At 34.5% G+C, this 12,414-nt stretch overlaps 1 long non-coding RNA gene across 1 annotated transcript in view; it reads right to left on the bottom strand.

The window, feature by feature from the left end:
* Positions 1 to 565: 565 nt before the first annotated feature.
* Positions 566 to 12,414, bottom strand: part of LOC141503460 (uncharacterized) — a 67,599-nt gene continuing 55,750 nt past the window's right edge. Inside the window, exons 7-9 of the long non-coding RNA XR_012472852.1 lie at positions 7,257 to 7,301; positions 3,973 to 4,044; positions 566 to 584 (exon numbers count right to left, since the gene is read on the bottom strand). This is a non-coding gene — a long non-coding RNA (uncharacterized LOC141503460). The remainder of the gene's footprint in view (positions 585 to 3,972; positions 4,045 to 7,256; positions 7,302 to 12,414) is intronic.

The following is a 12,414-nucleotide window of genomic DNA, read 5'->3' as shown; positions in this document are numbered from 1 at the left end:
ATATATAATATGTATATATATGTATTATATATGGATAGATAGATAGATAGATAGATATAGAGAGAGAGAGAGAGAAAGAGACAGATAGACAGATATCTGGGTATTATCTACATAGTGATGGTGACTAGAACTTCTAGAAATTTTGTTCCATTAGCTTATCCTTCAAGCATCCATGCTCATATTTCTATTCTAATAAGACATGAGAGGAGATGATAAAGGAGATATTGATGACAATCTATTTCTGGAAATGATGATGATAATGGTAATGATGATGCTTTATAGACCTTGAAATGTTGAAGTAGAAATCAGATAATCCAACTCAAAGGCATGGTATGTAGGTGGGGTTTTCTCTCCAGTCCACATAAACATTTTATTATTTTCCACTTCAATAAGGTAAAAACTTATGATTATATACATCTGAGATACCCTTAATTCTCCAGTCTTAGACAATACTTACCTTTGATATGTGTGTGTTTCAATTTAATTGGAATAAATATATTTTGAAGTTTATTGTGTATAAGGTACTGTGCTAGATACTCACAGGATATAAAGAGGAATAAAGATAGCCCTTGTCCTCAGCAGCCCTGCAGTTTGATAAGGAAAGAAATGTAGATAAAAATTTATGCTACAAGTCATAGCATGGTAAATGACACAAGAAAAATCACAAACCAAGCACTACTGGGTCCTGTGTTCTGTCTTAATTTAACATATATTGCTATTAGTGTTGTTTATCTAAGACTGTGGTTTACTAGAGTATGAGAACTGTGTTTATGCAACTTGCTCTCCCCAGCATGTAGTGTGGGGCTGCTTTCAAATTAGTGCTTAGAAAATATCAGGAAATCTCTCAACTATCTACCTTTGTAATAACCAATATGTCACACAGGTAAAAGCATTGCCTCTAATTTCTCTATTCTAGGAACATAGATTGTTATAGAATAACAGAGGGTAAGGAATCACTAAAAGATAGAAGTAGCACCAAAAAATGTGCCTATCCCACCCCTCCAACAAATTCCATGGGTTTTAAATTTCAATTTCATAGCATTCAAAATATTATGAGTTTGATATTTTGCTGCACATTTTTTTCAGATTTTCAGTATAATAATTCTAAGTTATAGTAGCTTCATTTTCCTGGTGCCAATGTTGCTTGCAATGTAAGGGACATGAATTTTTGAATCCCCACTGTTCGTATGCAATATGTCAGTTTTCTACAGGAAATCTGATCTGAGTTTACAAATTCCCCTGTCTCTCTGACAGTCAATAACTCACTATTTTAGAGCAATGGGCACATTAACACTGAACAGCTTGAGACTACACTCTCCATTGATCAGATAAACAATTTGTGAGATATTTTATTACAAAATGACGAACCAATTTAGCCATCTTTTTACCAACAATGGACTTATATTGAATGTGAAATGCCAAGAAATTTAACTCCCTAGGGTACTATCAGTAAGACACACAAAGCCAGAGCTTCTAGTTAAAATGGCTCATATATCTGGGTTTTATATTACAGCCAAATCAAATTTAAGTCAGAAAATAATACATTTGACCTCTCTCATTATCAAACAGATTACAACATTGTGCTTTGTTATTCTGATAATAACTACATCTTTTACTTTGCATTCATATCTCATGTTTTTATCCTTTTTCTTTGTTTGCTATTAAATTACATTAATTTAACTGATATTTTAAATAAATGTCAGCAGTCCTAATTTTGATTCCCATTCTTCTCTTATGTGAAAACATTGACAGTTTGCACATTTGTTTTCATTTAATACTTTTAATTGTGATATTTCCAAACCACTTCAGCCTTCAATCATAAGAATGAGTTTGGCAGAAAAGATATTGCAGGGACATTGAGACAGGAAGATCTGCATTCAAATATTGCTAATCATATTTATTTGTTGTGTGACTCATGGCAAATCACTTAGTCTATAAAAACTCAGGTTTCATCTTCTTAAAATGGGCTGTAATTTCCCCCTAAGGCTGTGGTAAATTTCAAATGGCTTAATGCTGGTAAAATTGTAAAATTTATGCCACTTTACAAGGTCTCAGTTATTACTGCTATCTCTCAAAGTTTTGAGATGGCTACTGAGAGTGTCTCAAGATCCATGTCTTCAAGGATCATTTGTGCTTCCTGATGTGACTTGTCAACAGGGGCGTGAAGCATGAAAGAGTAAAGTGAATGTGGGTGGGTAAGATAAGATAGGAAAAGATGAAAAGAAATCTGATCCTATTCATTTTTCATGATTATTTAGGCTGTACTTCCAATCTCTGAGTGGAAAGTTCACCAAGAAATCATGGGCCAATAGGATTTCTTGGTCCCTAAATGTAGTTAGAATTCTAAGTGATTGGAGGATATAATTTCCAGAGCCAATTCTATCTTCCAGAAAGAAAACATTGATTTTTTTTTAATTTAAAAATACCATAGAAGAAATTTAGTCCAAACTAAATTTTTACAGATGAGAATCAAAAGGTTATCCAAAGTCACACGGATAATAAGTGTTAAAACTTTGGCATTAATACTCGGGGTTCTTTCAACTATGTACCACTTCAGAGCACCAAACTGCTAACAGTTATTTCATAGTTTATTTTCTTCCCCTAAATTTCACTTCTAATATATCATTGGTGAATAAAGGTGTTATTGGGTTTTTAAAGGTTTAAATGAGCTGAGAATAAGCTGATGAGTTCTAACATGCTGGAAAGATATAACAAACACAAGTTGAAGATAGAAGCGACTTTTAGAGATTGTCTAATCCAACACACTGATTTTACAGTTGAAGAAAGTGAGGCCCACAATGATTAGTTGGCCTATTTTTTCTCCACATGTTATTCCAGAGCCCATACCTGAATTTGAAATATTAGAAAGTACTTATTCAAGGCAGAGAATCCTGAGATATGTGCTGACAGGGCAAGATTAAGTCAAGAATCCCCTCTGGATAAAATGACATGTTATATTATTCTGAGTACCTAAGGTGAGCTAGTAAGAGAATAGTTCAAAAATTGAACTGTGTTTCAGGACTTGAAAAACTTTATGGGGGCAAGTAGGTGGTGCAATGAATAGAGCGCAAACCCTGGAGTCAGGAGGACCTGAGTTCAAATCTAGACTCAGACACAATAATTACCTAGCTGTGTGACCTTCTGTAAGTCACTTAACCCCATTGCCTTAAATAAATAAAATTTAAAAAAAATAAAAAACTTTATTTTAGCATTGCTAAGGTTCTACAACAATTCAGGTCTTCTGAATTAAATCCAAGGTAGTTTCCTCCACACAAAGAGATACTACTTTTTACTCAAAAGGATTCTCAAAATATCAAAGCTGAAAGGAAACTTGGTGATCATTTTGTCTAACTTTCTCAATTTATAGATAAGGAAAATTTAGCTTTAGATTACTCCCATCATTTTTCTCCTCCAACCCTACTCATATTCTGAAAAGAACTCAAGTCACACAACATTATAAGTTTTATAACATTTTAATATTTGTATGCATTTTAACAACTAAACATAATTTTAAAGCATTTATAAATAATTATAAATTTGTTTTATCCAATTTCAAGTGGGTCCTCATTGCTAGGCAATCCTCTTTTTCCTCTAAGCCACACACACACACACACACACACACACACCGCTCAAGCTATAAATGCTTCCCCTTTCTCTTTGTTTTCAGCTGAGGACATAGCTTTATTAAGAAAACTAAAACCATTCAACTTGAACTCTCTCTTTTCACCATTTCTTTATGTCATAAAACCTTTAACATCATCCCCCACAATCTCCTCTTTACTTTAAGTCTTTGGTCTTTTTCCTTGTCATGACAAGGAATCCTTCTATATGTTCTCTAAATCATTTACATACCTGTGACATAATAATTGTTTTATAAATATTTCTTGAGTAATGTTTCTCATCATTGGAAAAAGGCTGGAACCTACTTATATTTCCACTATGTGTCTCTCCATTACCCCTTAAATAACCTACCATTTTTATTCTTCAGGGATTGTTAGGTTCCAGAATCAGCAACCACACATCATCAATGAATAAATGCTTCTGCTTTAGAAAAGAAAAAATTTTGTGTGAAGAAGTAGATCTGGGTTAATTATTCATGATGTTTGAGGTTATTAAGTGGCATAGTGGGTTGATCAGGACAGGAGTCAAGAAAACCTGAGTTCAAATCTGGTCTCAAATACTTACTAGCTATGTGACCCTAGGTAATGGTACCCACTTCCTGTTTTTGTTGTGAGGAAAAAATTGAGATAATAATTGTAAAGTGTTAATCAGAATGTCTGGAACATTGTAAAAACTACATAAATAAATGCTACTTATTATTAATATTATTAATTATTATTATCATTATTATTTGGAAGCATTTTCCAATTCTCAATTTGCAGTTTTTTTCTCTATTTTCTCCTTTTTCATTTACATCTCACTTTTTCACAATCTAGCTTCTGACTTCCTTCCTCAAATAAAATTATTTTCTAGAAAGTTAATTTTGGCTCTGAATGTCAAATCTGAGAGCCTTTTCTCAGTCCATATCCTTCATGTCCCCTTTTTTGAATTGGAATATCTGTTCATCCTTTTATCCTGGATAAACATTTCTCTCTGGGTATTAGTAACACTTTTATCTTCATCTCCTAATATATGATCCTTCTTCTTATTCTCTACTCCTTAACCATGACCACAGCAATCTCTATAGACTCTAAAAATCAAACTAACTTTTCTGTTTTTCTTTTAAAGACCATCACAACTTTGTTCAACTAATCTTTGCTTTCTCCTTCTGTATTCCTTTCTTTCCTGTGCTCTATGATGTAGCCAAATTAACCTTCTCTTTTTTAATAGCACAAATTCCTTCATTGCAAGATTCTGTGGTCTTCTATTGACTGCTGCCTTTTCTGGAACAAAGTCATTTCTCATTTTTGCCTCATAAACCTCAGACTTCCTTCTTCATGACACAGTACAAACTCTACTTTGAACCCAATGTCTTTTGTTGATACATCCATTACATCCATCCCTAGTGCCCTACCTCCCTCTCTTCTTTTTTTCTTGTTCAATCTTTGCAACCATGTGGACCAGTTTTTACATGAATTTGTGTGTTTGTGTGTGTGTGTGTGTGTGTGTATGTGTAAGTGGTTTGTCATTTTCTGCTTCAATGGATCACTTTTTTGATATAATATCCACTCTTACCCATCTGTCTTGGGTAAAACTGCATGGCATAGCTCCTATCTTCATTGAGTTATACAAAACCCTCTGCTATGACAAAGTCATGATCAAAGTAGGGATAGTTTAAAAAAACAGAGATTGAATGACTTGCCCAGGGTCATACAGCTCATATCTGAAGCTAGATTTGCATTCAATTCTTTCTGTTTCTAAGACCAGTCTTCTATCCACTTTGCCACCTAACTGTTCCTCCTTAACTACCTTATATTTAACTATCTCTTACTTAGATGAAATTTAATATGTATATATATATATATATATACATATATATATATAATGTATACTTAAGCAAAAGATGAAATACTCATTTAATAAGCATTTATTTTATGTTGCACATTGGGGATGCCAATTACATAAGCTAAACAGACCCTGCTCTCAAAAAGTTAATATTCTAATTAAAAGATACAACTGCAAACAAATGTAAAAGTCGCAAAATCCTAAAGAATCAGTGACACATCATGCAACAAGGCAGAGAAATCCCTAGGATACAACAGTAGGTTAGAAAACAGAGTCTACAGGTCACAAAGGAAAGACATATGGCATGGTCTTAAAGATGTTAAGAGATAGTACTGGGCAAATATGAAAGCCTGTTAACATTCAGTCTCCCTGAAAGTTGGATATAGTTAGATAAAAGGGGATGAGGATATCCCTTCACTGGTGATGGTTATTTCTGCTTCTTAATATTTCTAAAGAATATAATATTGTCTTCTCTGATAAAATATAAGCTCCTTGGGAGCAGGGACTATTTCACTTTTGGCTTTCAATCACCATAAGCCACCAGAGTGTGTGGCACACAATAGGTACTTAGTAAATACTTGTTAATTGAATAAGGTTTCTTGAAAACAGAACAAAAGCTTCTTGAAGGAAGATAATATCTCACATTTTTCCTGTCATTCATAGCCATCCCATAGAGTTAGTTTGGTATGATTTATTTGGTCATAGCACCTAAGAGCCAAGAAGACTTGAGTGCAAGTCTCGCTTCTCATACAAATAGTCTGTGTGTCAATTTACCTTCTTAGTTCATAGATAATCCTCCAAGATTATAAACCATATAGCAGTTGCTGAACTGCATTCTTCATCAGTAGTTTCCTAACATAGAGAAATTCTTGTTCTGATTCTTTCCTTTTTCTAGAGTCTAGCTCAGTATCTGGCACACAGGAGGGTTTTAATTTAGTGCATGATGAATAAATATCATCTCAGTCCTTTATGTAAATTCAAGAAAGGACCTAATTTGGCATATTGAAATACACAAAACTGCAATGATCTATGTTTTAAAGTAAATTGACTGACACCCACACCAATATACACTGCACATTGTAAAAGTCTAAATATGCTTAATGCTACATAATAAGTAGCACTATTTCTGTCTATGGGTTACTGTTTTTCACCATCATGATATATAATTTAATTACTGATATTGTTGAGTGGACCATGTAGGAGCATTTCAGAAACAAGATAAGAAATTGTCTAAAGTCTTGAATTGTTGTAGATTCCAGAAATATTTGTGGCCTTTTGGTAAGTCACAAAGTTAGATATAAATGTCAGCCAGCCTCAAAACAGATGTGCTGCCTATTGCTAATGGTGAGAGCTGAGTTGTTCTCACTCCCACAGGGCCCTTCACATTACCTACTTAAGTTGGGTATTGCACTTTGTCACTTGAGAGTTAAGACTATAACTCTTCATTATGTCTGTGAAATTCTCAATTTGCAGTGAACCCTACATAAGAAATTTAGATGCACATAGCCTGAGGGCACTGATCACAAGAAGTAATTCTGAGTTCCAATCAGAACAGAAAACCCAAGCTGGATATGAAATCATTCCCATTTCTCTGTGGTGCTGCAGAAATCACATGAGTATAGAGAACACCAGTTTAATTTCAAGTGAGTGAGAACATATTTCCAGGAGGTGAAAAAAATTGTAGAGTTAAAAAAATGATCACTAAACCTCATGCAACATGGAAATTGTTACATTCATATAAACAGTGAGAAAAAATCACTCTTTACATTTATATTTGTATCTTAAGAACATTGAGAATATGAAGCACTTACTCTTATTACTCTTTGGCAGGGTATAGTCAAGAATCTTTACTGAGCCTGCAATAAAAGGAATATGGAGAAGTCTTAATTTGAAAGTCTTCCTAATTGATTCCTCTGAGAATCATATTGCTTTATCCTCTAAGTACTAAGAAGGACATATATACATGCACATAACTATATAACATCTAAGTTATTCTAAACATATATTTGTTCTACGTAACTGTGTGACCATCTAATCACCATGAAACTCCATTAATTCTTTTTGCATAATAAAGGAAATAATACTCCTATTAACTATATCAATAGATAATTCTAGAAAATGGGAATTATAAAAATAATATATGAATTAGTATAATTATTCTATCAACAAAATCATAAACTCTCAAAGTTGAATAACCTCAGCAATCATGTTGTTCAACTTGTACCTGAATAAAAATTCCATATAGAGTAAACCCCACTAATAACAATTTAGCATTTCCTTGAAGAATTCTAGCCAGAGGGAACTCAGTACTTTCCAAGAAAACCATTGGGATGACTTAATGTCTTAGGAAATTTCTCCTTATAAGAGGCCAGCATATGCGTCTTTGCTATTTCTACCGACTGTTTGTATTTTAGTCATCTGGGGCAAAGAAATCATATTTTTATGCAACATGACAGACTTTCAAATATTTTCAAACACTTCAGACTTTCAAGAGGCAATATCTTGTGCTCTGAAGTCTTTTCTTCTTTGTAATAAACATGTAGAAATACTTCAATTGATCTTTGTTAGAAATGGACTCAAGGCATCTCACCATCCTTAACCTCACCTCTGGTCACTCTAGCTTATCAATGTCCTTCCTAAATTTTGGGAACCAGCTGTAGTATAATACCTCAGATGTTATCTGACCAAAACAGAATATACTTGGACTGTCACTTCCTTTATAATGATTATGTTATAGATCACTTTCAATTTAATTTAATTCAATAAGCATTTGTAAAGCACTTATTATATTCAAGACATTTCCCAGGAAGAAAGAAAGAAAGGAAGGAAGGAAAGAGGGAAAGAAGACAGGAAAGTATTATGTTCCTGTTAGACTAGCTGCTCAGGAAGTGTTAGGTTCCTGTCAGCTAGCTTATACTTACCCAGGCAAACATTGAAGGGGCAGGAGCAAAGATGGAAAGTTCTCCAAGATCTCCATTTATTAAACCAAAGTCAAGTGTTACTTCTGGCCAAGATGGAGAAGAGAAGACAGGATCTTCCCTCATATATAACATTCTTAATATATAACCTTCTTAACAGAAATACAATCTATAAAACCCAGAATGAAAAGCCAGGAGAAGAACATCTACCTCACGATTTGTCTTCCATTCACAGAGGAGGAACTCTACTGGGAGCACAGGACTGGGTGAGAGCCTGAGAGCCTGGATTAGTTTTGGATTAGCCTGATCAGCAGTGGGGCTAGAGCCTGGATGGCCACAGGGGTTGGGGCCAACTAGAGAGCAGAGGCATTGGCTGTGGCCCTGAGTGTCTGGAGCTTGCCCGAAGGGCTGGAGGGAGAGTTCTGATGGGGACAGCTGCAGACATCTATCCCTGGGCTCCTCTGGTCTGGAGAAATTCAGAGTTCATACCTTCATTTCAGCTGAAGCCTCTTCCCAGAACAAACACAATTACAGCCCACCTTCCTCCCCAGGCTAAGGTGGGATCAGTAGAACCAACTCAACTGTGAATAGGGAGAGTGATTACCTCACCCCAGGGTATAGCCCACCATTGATCAAAGTATTCAACAACTTCAACCACTCCCTCCAGGTCTAGGGAGAGGGCCTCAATCAAGGTCACAGACACTCCAGAGAAACCAACCAGCACCCCTACTGGCCAGCTGGAGAAATTACATTCAGTGAGTAAAGCCTCTAGGGGTCCCAACACCAAACCTGGCTGGTGTGAACCAGTCCATCCCCAACAAAAGGTTTTAGGATAATGAAGAAAGGCCTGCACAGAGGAGGATCCATAGAAAAATTCTTAGAAGGGGGTGGCTAGGTGGAGCAGTTGATAGAGCACAGGTCCTGGAATCAGGAGTACCTGAGTTCAAATCCTTCCTCAGACACTTAATAATTACCTAGCTGTGTGGCCTTGGGCAAGCCACTTAACCCCATTGCCTTGCAAAAACCTAAAAAAAAAATACTTGGGTGGAAAAGATATTCAGAGAGACCAGAACCTCTCAAGAGAATATGACCCGCTCTCCAGGAAAGAAAAACTTGCTTGAAGAAATAAGTAAGGAGTTTAAAAATCAGTTGGAAAATTGAAAATTAACACCTTGCAACAAGAAAACAATTCTCTCAAAACCTCAATTGATCAAATGGAGAACTCTTAGAAAAATTGAATTGGCCAATTGGGAAAGGAGTTGCAAAAGGTAAATGCATAAAATTTTTCTCTAAAAAAAAAAGAATGGAGTCTGTGGAAACTAATGACTTCATGAGACAGCAAGAGTCTATTAAACAAAATAAAAAAACAAAATGATGGTGCTTAAATATCCTCCCCAGTCCCTGGTCCACTCCCACTCCCATGGCATTCTACAATCAACCAGTAATGATGCTCTGGTGCTAGAGGATACCAGGTGATGAAAATTTACAGTACTCCCACACACAGCAGTTCCTTACAGGAAAGGAAGGAGGGATGCAGGAGAGAGGAAAAGAGAAAAGGAGTAGGAAGAAAGGAAAGAGGGAAGAGTAGAGGGGAGGGAAAAAGTAAGCCAATAGACAAGTAAGGGAAAAAAATTAAATTCTTTTGATTTTTTAAAAAGATTTGTTTTCTAAGTTTGTCTTGATAATATCATAAACTGGAGAAATTGTAAATAATGCTGGAAAGGAATGGTTAGCAGTAAATGTAATCTTCACCTCTAAAAAGTGAAGGAAATCCCCAACCCATTTGTTTCATATTCACATGAAATATATATATATATATATATATATATATATATATATATATATATATGTATATATATATATTGAAGGAAATAGATTATCCAGTCAAGTCTCAAGTTGAACAGGACCTTAGCAACCATGAAATCCAACTTATATTTGGACAACAATTCCTTTTATAATCAACCCAACCAAAAAAGTAATTCCTCAGTACTTGATTGAAGAAATTTGAGGCAACCCAGAACTTCACACAAAAACCTTTTAGATAAAGAAACCTTTGATTTCAACTAAAGACTATAATAAGTCTTCATTTTTCCTCAGAAATAGACCATTAGGTGCATATCCCCAGGAATAATAATTCAACAAATCTCTCATTGGTAAAATGAAATTTGTTGTTCTTGTTTATTTCAAGTTGAAAAAAGCAGGCACTTCCATAATCACTATCAGCTGTTCCTACAATCTGGTCTGGAAGGTTTGAGAACTTTATCTGACCAATATGAATTTATGAACATCTTTTCTTCATCTCATAACCAGTCTCTTGGGCAATGTAATCATCCTGCACATTCAGCATTGTTAGGTCTCTAATGGCTAACTTACATTTAGCCTAAGGCTGGCATATAGGAAGTAATTTCAAGAATTAACTTTTCTCAGGGTAGACACAACAACTAGTGCAAGTGTTAATTCTTATTGAATTGAAAATGACAATGCAATAAGCCTCTGTTTCTCTAGGTTTAGGGAAGCTCCGTGAAATTTCTTGCAAGAGTTACAAATAGAGGGGCGGCTAGGTGGCATAGTGGATAAAGCACCGGCCCTGGAGTCAGGAGTACCTGGGTTCAAATCCAGTCTCAGACACTTAATAATTACCTAGCTGTGTGGCCTTGGGAAAGCCACTTAACCCCGTTTGCCTTGCAAAAAACCCTAAAAAAAAGTTACAAATGGAGAATATACTGCTATACTTTTAACATATAAACTATGAGGTTACAGTATTATATTTTACTTGAAAGAAAACAATCACTCTACACACAGGAAGAAAAGGGTTTCAAAATATAAATTATTCTTTTACCAAGGAAAATAATCTCACAAAATAGTAGTTGTGTTTGCTGTTTCAGTACATCACAATTATTAAATGATTACAATGTGCTTCAGATCTCATGGGATTTAAAGGTAAATCATAGAACAAATTAAACTTTCTCTCTTTGCAGATAATATGATGGTATGCTTACAGAACTCTTAAATTAGCAACTTTAACAAAGTAGCAGGATATAAAATAAACCCACATCAATCATTGGCATTACTGTATAAGACCAACAAATCCAAAGAGAAAGAGAAATAAAGAAAAATTCCATTTAAACTAAATTGTAAACAACAAAAATACTTGGGAATCTACCTCCCAAGATAAACCCAGTAACTATATGAACAAAATTACCAAATACTTCTCTTCTCACACATTATAAAGACAAATCTAAACAATTGGAAAAATGTTAGTTGCTCATGTTCAGGAAGAGTTAATATAATAAAAAATGACAATTCTACCCAACTTAAATTACTTATTCAGAATTATACCAAAAGTACCCACCAAAATTCTATTTTACAGAGCTAAAACAAATAATAACAAAATTCATCTGAAGCAACATAAAGTCAAGAATATCAAGGGAATTAATGAAAAAAGGCAAAGGAAAGTGGCCTACTTATATCAGATCTAAAACTATGTTATAAAGTGACAATCATAAAAACTGTCTGGTACTGGCTAAAAAATGGAGAAGTGGATCAGTGAAATAGATTAGATACAAAGGAAACAATACTAAATGCCTATAATAATCTACCACTTGATAAACCCCAAGACACTGGCTTCTGGGATAAGAACACACTAGTTGATAAAAACTACTGAGAAAATTGAAAAATAGTATGACAAAAATTAGGCCTAGACTTGCATCTCACACCTTATACCAAAATAAGGTCTAAATGAGTGTAGTATTTAGACATAACGGATGATACCATGGACCAATTAAGAGAACAAAAAATAGTATTTCTGTCAGATTTGTGAAGATGGAAGAATGTTATAGACAATCAAGAGATAGAGAACATTTTAAACTGTGAAATGGATGATTTCAACTATATTAAATTAAAAATATTTTGCACAAACTAAATCATTGTAGCCAAAATTAGAAGGAATGCAGACAGCTGGGGGGACAATTTTCCACAACTAATGTTTCTGATAAATCATTTCTAATATATAGAGTCGAATCAAATTTATAAGATTACAAATCATTCTCCA

Source organism: Macrotis lagotis, chromosome X (genome assembly GCF_037893015.1).
Source record: "Macrotis lagotis isolate mMagLag1 chromosome X, bilby.v1.9.chrom.fasta, whole genome shotgun sequence".
Lineage (NCBI taxonomy): Eukaryota > Metazoa > Chordata > Mammalia > Peramelemorphia > Peramelidae > Macrotis > Macrotis lagotis.
Note: the sequence above shows the minus strand (reverse complement) of the source record. Positions and strands in the feature narration are given on the sequence as shown.